The 8026-nt window shown below is 35.7% G+C and overlaps 1 long non-coding RNA gene and 1 other non-coding gene across 2 annotated transcripts; one reads left to right on the plus strand and one right to left on the minus strand.

Annotated features, from left to right (window-relative positions):
- The first annotated feature begins 3064 nt into the window (after positions 1 to 3064).
- LOC130712857 (uncharacterized) lies at positions 3065 to 4095 on the plus strand. Its single transcript, XR_009010901.1, has 2 exons — positions 3065 to 3544; positions 3662 to 4095. It is a non-coding gene; the product is annotated as an uncharacterized LOC130712857 (long non-coding RNA).
- Positions 4096 to 7178: 3083 nt separating this feature from the next.
- Positions 7179 to 7272, minus strand: TRNAY-GUA (transfer RNA tyrosine (anticodon GUA)). Its single transcript has 2 exons — positions 7236 to 7272; positions 7179 to 7214 (listed from the first exon to the last, which is right to left on the minus strand). It is a non-coding gene; the product is annotated as a tRNA-Tyr (tRNA).
- Positions 7273 to 8026: the final 754 nt, after the last annotated feature.

The raw sequence follows: 8026 nt of genomic DNA on the forward strand, positions 1-8026 counted from the left end.
GACTAAAACCCACCTTTGCTCCGGCGAGGGACGAAAACCATGCATTTTGTAAATGATAGAGACCAAAAACTTATTTAAGCCAATATTTTAAATTGATTTGTTTATAGAAGCCGCAAGAAGATAGGGACCAAGTTCAAACGACACCATCAGTGATGATTGTCATTCTTTTGGAAAAATAATGTAACATCATATCATAGCAGAAGAAGATCGGTCAATGAAGTTGTTAATTAGCTTAAGAGCTGCGTTTATTAGGGATGGAATCTAGTAGTATAATCTAGTGATTATATAGATTAGTCAGATTTCAATATAAAACTTACAATAATACATTGACACAAATATCTACTATAACACGATAGAGTTTCGAACGTGATAGGTTTTAGGTTCAAAATTCTACTAGTTTTTTTTTTTTTTTTTGAGATGAGGAAAATGTAAGTATAATGTACGTGCTCTTTGAGTCTAACGAACGTTCCTTGCACCAAACCTACTCTTTTTCTCACCATTTATTTTTACTTATCTTGCATCTTCTCAAAACGAATCAAAGTGTTAGTGTCGTGGCTGACTCTAACCTGGTTGACACAAACATGTGTGACTTTATGATGACGCTAATTTAGTGTCAGTGAAGCCCACACTAGTCTGATGCTAATGCCTAATATAAAAGTGTTAGTGTCGTGTCTGACTCTAATTTATGATGAAGCTAATTTAGGGCCAGTTAAACCCACACTAGTTTGGTGTTAATGACTATAAAATGTCGACGCTAAATATTTCTAACATTAGCGTCGGTCATTTAGTGCTGGTTAGGCCGACACAGACAATGATATATTTGACCATCCTACTTTAATTTAGATGATCAGTTAAAGTACTCTAGTTGTTGCTTGAGGGTCACTCAGTTAGTGGAAATGAGGTTTGTAGAACACTACCTCATTGTCATATTGCTATGCAAGTTTGGAAGGATCTAATTATCTAAATAAAATTATGGATGAGAGTTAGAGTTCTTTAGCCAGCTTAGTTGATACTATTTAGCGTCAGCGTTGATGTTGTCACTAATCCTTGCCGCTAAAATCACCCTTTACTTGTAGTGCATAAGCTTCTTAGAATTCATTGTAGAAACTCCCAAACATGCATTATGTATATAATTGAGTTTGATAATCAAGATAAAATAATAGTTATTGCAATTAAAATCAACAAATTAAATGTTTTGATTAACTAATCTCTGATAGCAGCCAAGAAAACTTGAACTCTAAATTCCAACCCATTTATTTCTCACAAATTAAGGGAGTTGATTCTGTTTTCAGGTTCTTTTATGCATTACATTTTTTTTCCTTGTAATTATCTCAGTAGCTTCATAGTGCCATAACCCAACATTTAAAACATTAATTTCTGTAATAATTACACAAATGTGATATGTACCTTTTCTCTTTCAGTAAAAAACAAAGGCTAATTGATAGTGTACTTATGATGCTCATATGTGGCAATTATGCTGCTATTGATAATGGCTGGGATGGACCCTAGCTCTTCTCTTTTCAGAGTGGATTATTTAAGTCATCGATCATTTTCCCTCACGAGCAAAGCAGTTACCCAATATGGAAAAGCTGCCACTATTCTAGTTCACTCACATTTTTACAGAAAACTTCCTTATATTTAAACCCCCAATTATAAATATATAAATAAACTAATAGTATAACAGGAACCTGACACCCTCAATTCAATGATACTAGCTATGATCTTAATGTCATTATAGTCATAATACACATATCTTGTAACTTGTTTGAAATACGAATCTCTCTTTTTGTTGATGGTTTTCACATTCACACACCCACCACTGCAAACAGCTGTGAAAAGGTCAAATTATAAATGGTGGAGTCTTTAACTTTAGGCTAATGAAATGAGTAGAAAAAAAAGTAGAATGAAGCATTCAGTATTGTATTATTCCCCCTTGTTGGGTCTTCTAATTACTCATAAATTTAGTGGACAGACAGAAATCATTGTCGGCAACTAACGCTTTCTAGAGGCTAAGCTTTCTTTCACCAGTTTTTGTTACCTCTCTGCATTTGTGGTTTCAAGGTGAAAAAAGGAAATGAAATATAATGATTAGTATTATTGGACAACACTCTCTTTATACAAGAGTAAGAATCTTTATCTTCTGTTCCAATGCTCTATTAGTTATAAATAGAAGAGGTGTGGCATGATAGTTTTTCACCTCATCTTTTAACTATGATGTTAGGGTTCTATCCCTACTTATAGGAATGAAGCAAATTTTATGACCTGTCGTTTACTACTTAGTATAAGTAGTTATTGTGAGAAAATATAATTAATCATTATTATTAGAAGTGGATACCTAATATAAAAAATGTTCTAAGTTATGTACCCTTTTTAATCTTTGCCACCCATTTACTAATTATTGTTAGTTTTACTTAATAGCTGACTTGAATTGTATGTCCTTTTCTTTAAGGAAGAGCACATTAAGGCATTGATGATTGACAAAAAGAAGAATGTCGTTGTGACTTGTGCTTTAAGATGGGGTACCCACACTAGTACCCTTTCCACTCCTTAAGCTTCGTAATCATTCCACTGCAGGCTTTAATTGAATTTGTTTTGTTAATTTCACAAAATTTAATGACATTCCAACTTTCAAACTGTGTGTCCCTCTTTTTTTTCACTTTTCACTTCCCATGGTTTACATTATATTGCTGCCTTTGAAGTTTGAATATATATTAGGAACTATATAGGAAGAGCAGAAATTAGAGCAGACAACATATGCTTTTCCCCTTTACTAGGCAAGAAGTGCAAATTAAATATGGTGTTCACGGATGAAGTGTTCAAAAACTTATAACGTGTTTGGTTATTTAGTGGGAAATCCCTAATCAATTTTAGGAAGAAGTTATAAAATGTAACTTCTAGGTTTAATGTGCTAGACATTGTGTCACCACCCATCCAAACACACTATTAAGTTTGAGGTGGTTGATTCTTGCATGCCATAAAGATTGTAAAGCTTGAGGTTTGTGTTAGAATGTTAATTTTTAAGTTTAAAAGGATGAGAAATAGGGCACCTAATATGGGAGGAGTTTATTATGATCATCTAAAAACTTGTGTAAGATTGCACCAAACACTTTTGACTTATGGTAGCAGGTTTAGCAGGTTTTTTAAAAAAAAATCAAAAAACATATATATTAGTAAACTAATTAATGAAGGAGGTTAATTATTCAATAGTTAATTAAAAATGTAGAAGAAGATGAAGATCTGTTCTTCCACCTGCAGAATTTCTCTCTCCGCCACAACTACCATGCAACCTGCCGCCACCACCACCAAATCTGCAGATCTGGAGCCTCTCTCCCTCGACCCCTCTCCCTTCCTTCCACCTATGTTGGATCTAGAAGAAAAAACCCTTTCTTTGCTCATCTTTTTTTCTGGATCTGGATTTTGCAATCCATCATGAGAAGTCTGAAATCAATCCACTACCCGCCGTCGTTAATCCGGTGTAGGAACCCGCGACCAAACACTCTTCCCTCCACCAGAGGAGAGGGTGGCAGCGGAGGCGTGAGAGAGGGTTTGATTTTTCTAGCTTCTTCCTTCTTCTTCTTTCTGCTACGAGATATGGATTACTCTTTTGCTAATCCCAAACTCTTTCTGTCAACTGTTTCTATGTCTGGACCTGGGTTATCAGGAGGTTGAAGAAGGAGATGGTTGTGATCGGTGAGTTGGGGTTTGGCCGAAGAAATACCCATCAGGTTCCGACTCTGACAAGATCGACAATGAGATGGTCACGAAGCCATTATTGATTGAAAATCAAATGGGGGAGGAAATCGAATGAAGTGGATCTGGGAAAAAATCAAAACTTTGATTTTGGTGGAAGGAGATGGAAGCCAAACCATCTCTTTCATGCGACTTTTTTATAATGTAATTTCGGTATTTGAAGATGGGATCTTTGTGTTGCTCTGTATTGAACGATTCAGAGTGTTGTGGTTAGTTTTTATTGGGTGGTTTTCATTTTAGAACTGAAGCATTGTTAGGGATTTAAGATTTCATTACCTTTTTTTGTGGTAATATACTTTCTAGTTACATAGCAGGGCATAAAATTGGTTGTAGAGATGAGTTCAACTTCACCGCGCTTAGCTGGGACCATATAAAATTGTTGAAATTGTTATAGTCTCCTAGTTGATGATGAGTTCAGGGGTAATCTTGGCCACCATGAACTTAGATGGGATGATGATGATGAAGAAGAAGAAGTTTGATGAATTGTGGTACTGTGAAAGATAGATATTCAGTGATGAGAGATTTCTGGGTTTGTAGATTAAGGGTGGGAAGGATGATGGAAAGGATGAAGATGAGATTTACTTTTGGAGATGGTGTTGAAGAGAGAAGAGGTGATGAAGGGAGAGAGAAGTGGAACAGATTAAGGATAATTTTTTTAAAATTAATTAACGATAAATGTTTAATTAAGAAAATATGAATTTTGAATTTAAAAAAAAAAAAACCCTGAAATAGCAGGTCAAAAGTGCTTGATGCAATCTTGCACAAGTTTTTAGATGACCATAATAAATTTTTCCCCTAATATGTACTAATTCATAATTGGTCTAATTTTGCACCGCCTATTTTAACATGCTATTACAAGTTACATCCAGCAACCACCTTTCCCTTTCTCCTCTTCCTTTACCTTCTTCTTCGCCATTTTTTCAACCAGCCACCATACGTTGCTGCATGACCAAAGGATTCACACTTACCCATACCCCGACACACACACACACACACTTGATGTGTCCTATTTTCAATTTTTTTCTCAAAGAACAGGAAATTCAGTTGCCTGCAGAGTTAAGAACATGAAACTCACGCGCGCAAACGCAAATCATGATTTGTAGAAAGCTCCAATCTTTGATTTGATAAATAAATAGAGGAGCAGGTAACATGTCAAACAAGATAGTCCTGACTCCTGACGTTGACAGGGTCGTTGACACACCATTAGCCACGTTAGAAGAGCTAGTCGTCGAAGTTGATGGGGGAGGTGGTTGGAAAATGGAGGTGGAGTGTGTGGCGGGGCGTTGTGTTGCCCTGTGACATCGCCAACTTCCTCCTTCATGCAATCTATAGGTTCCTGTCCAGCAATGTCACCATATGCCCAAGAAAAAGTGGCGGCGACATGTGATAAAGGAGGGGATGATGTTAGAAATATAATATAAAATCATTCAAATGTCCTTAGCCAATAATTTAAGCTTTTAGGATAATTGGTTCATGACATTGTATCAGGGTCTCTATGAGCAAGCCGCCTAGAGCTCAATCCTGCTTGTAGTTGTTGCCCACATTATTCTGATAAAAAGTTAAATTTCAGCACGTGGTATTGGGTATGTGCATTGTCCATGCTTAAAGCCAAATGGGCTTTTGCGTGAGAGGGCGTATGTATAAATACAATAAAAAAACCATTCAGAGGCTTTTACCTAATAGCTTAAGCTTTTGAGATAACCTGTTCATGACATATGGCGTCATCGAGGTGACGTCATTGTTCGTACGAGCGCTATGATGGCGTGAACGACCATCACATCCACCCTATATGAAGATTTGACCGAAGGTCTGGAGGGAGAAGTGAAGGAGATAGAAGGAGGAATGAAGAAAGGTCGTTAGGGAACTAGGGAGTAGCCATCATACTTCCTTTCTTAACATAGGAGAAGAGCCAAACCAACCCTAAATAGCAACCCTCCTTCCCCCAAACATAGAGCGCCATCACCGAGAGACATTAAGGGAGAAGAGTGAAACAATGGAGAGGAGGGGATACGTTGTGCCAGTGACATCCTCGTAGGTGACTGAGGGGAGTTGTGCTTCTTCATCGTGAGTTCCTCGCTCTCCACAGAGAAAGAGGAGAAGGATCTGGCTATAGTGGTTGTGCAATCAGTGGAACTCCAACATTAGGCAACAAACACGAGAAAGGGGTAACGAAAGTTGTCAGTGACCAAGTAAGGAAAAGGAAAATGAGTGGTGGATGTGAGGCTAAGGGGCATTTTTTACTAACAAACAAATACTCATAACCTACCATAGCAGGTAATATATGATGGTTCAAAGGTGCACCAATTTTTACCGGTGCATATTAGTAAATCCTGGAAATTTTATTTTAGGAATTATTATTGCAACTTCATTTAGATTTCATAGTGGCTTCTTTTCTTAAATTGTTTGTATATAAACATTGTTGTTAGATTGAGAAATCAAGGAAGATATAGTCCTGTTTATGTTGGTGTATTTTCCTTTGATGAGTATGTTTGGTGAAGCTTCCAATTAATTGGAGATTCTTAAACTATGGGCATCTACATGGGCTAGAGATGCAGTTCCAAACGATCTCATAGAGCATTTTTTTTATAGGACAAAGTGGATATTTAAAAATCTTTCTACAATTAAGGGTTGGGGCACCCCTTGTGCACCCATACTTATTAATATATGTTCAATTGCTGATAAAAAAAAAGTATGATATTTTGTGAGTATTTTCCGCGTTTTTAGTATTATTTTGAAAAAATGTGAGATATTCAAACCTATACTATGAATAACTAACATAATGTTATCAAAACTTCTTAGACAATTACTGAAATCTTTAAAAAATCGATGTCTCGATCAAATTGCAAGCCCTGTACATGAATTGAATTGAAAATGCTTCTTCCCTTTTCAAGACCAGAGCATTGGCTGAAGCATGGACCACCCTAGGTAGAGTTAAACCCTTGACTAGGTTCTTTCCGTTCTCAGTCAAAACTGGACATATATTTATAACCTGAATTGAAATGTTTCCCTTTTTTTGAAGAGGATGATACGTCTTGAACTGTTTGTGTTCACTGTTGTTTCACATGGCAGTATTTGTACATTAATTTACTGTACCTTCCGCTGAGAAAATGAGCACTCTATGTTTTAAACGCGAGTCCAAAAAGTACTCTTTGCTGTTTATGTATTCTCCACCAGTTCAACTTGGTTTTCCTTATACGTACCATTGTTTTGATAACCTCTTTATACATGTGTCTGTGCCTGCTTGTGGTCCTTCCCTTTCACTGATCAATATTTATCTGCGTACGAATACGATTGCTCACTCCACAGTACTGTTCCTTTTAGCTCTTTCTTTCTAGCTAGAGTTTTCAGAGTCATATAGTAGAGCAAGCAACTGATGGCAAAAATGGAAGAAAAAAAAAAGTGGCAAAAAGCAGAAAAATAAAAATAATTCCGACCTGCCGGATTCGAACCAGCGACCTAAGGATTACTCTGAGGTGTGATACCCACTACAGTCCTCCGCTCTACCAACTGAGCTAAGGTCGGATGATGACTTTTTCTTTCATAACATATATAAATTTAAAAATTAAAATGAATACCAAACATTTGAGCCACTGCCAGACCTTTTTTTTTTTTTGATAATCCAGACCATTTTCTTTAGCGAAAGCAAACAAAGAGTAACATTTATTTAGAGTTTAAGCTAAATCAGAACGAAATATATGTTTATTGATGCTGTGATTTTATTTTTCTTTTGATAAAAATATGAAAAGATTTTTAAACTAATAAAAATAGTATACTAGAATCATTAAGTTTTATTAAAATTAAAATAGAAGGAAGATATATGTGCAAAACTGCAAATAGTACCATAATTGATAATACCATAAAATAGTGTTCAAAAGTAATTGATATTTAACATATAATTACTATTTAATTATGAGGAGATAAAATTTCACATAGAATAATAGACCTATTTTAAGACAAATGTTTAATTTATATTAATTATACTGAAATTTTTTTAGAGCCTAATTTTCAACTTTTAATAAGTAAACAAAATTTAAGGGGATAAAGAATGGTCTTTGGGGCAGGCAGATAGCTTCCAATCTCCCTAAATGGTAATTGCTCTTCTATACCTTAACGATTTTTTTCTGATAAAGTGCTCCTTTTTGTAAAGGTTAAGGTCTCGTAAGCCCATACTATTCATAGGATTTTTGACCTATTATGTCATGCTTGATGGATGAAAGTTAATTTGGCTAAATCCAAAGTCATGCGGCTAAGCTTAATGATATCACATGCATCCAGA

The sequence above is a fragment of the Lotus japonicus genome, chromosome 4 (assembly GCF_012489685.1).
Source record: "Lotus japonicus ecotype B-129 chromosome 4, LjGifu_v1.2".
NCBI lineage: Eukaryota > Viridiplantae > Streptophyta > Magnoliopsida > Fabales > Fabaceae > Lotus > Lotus japonicus.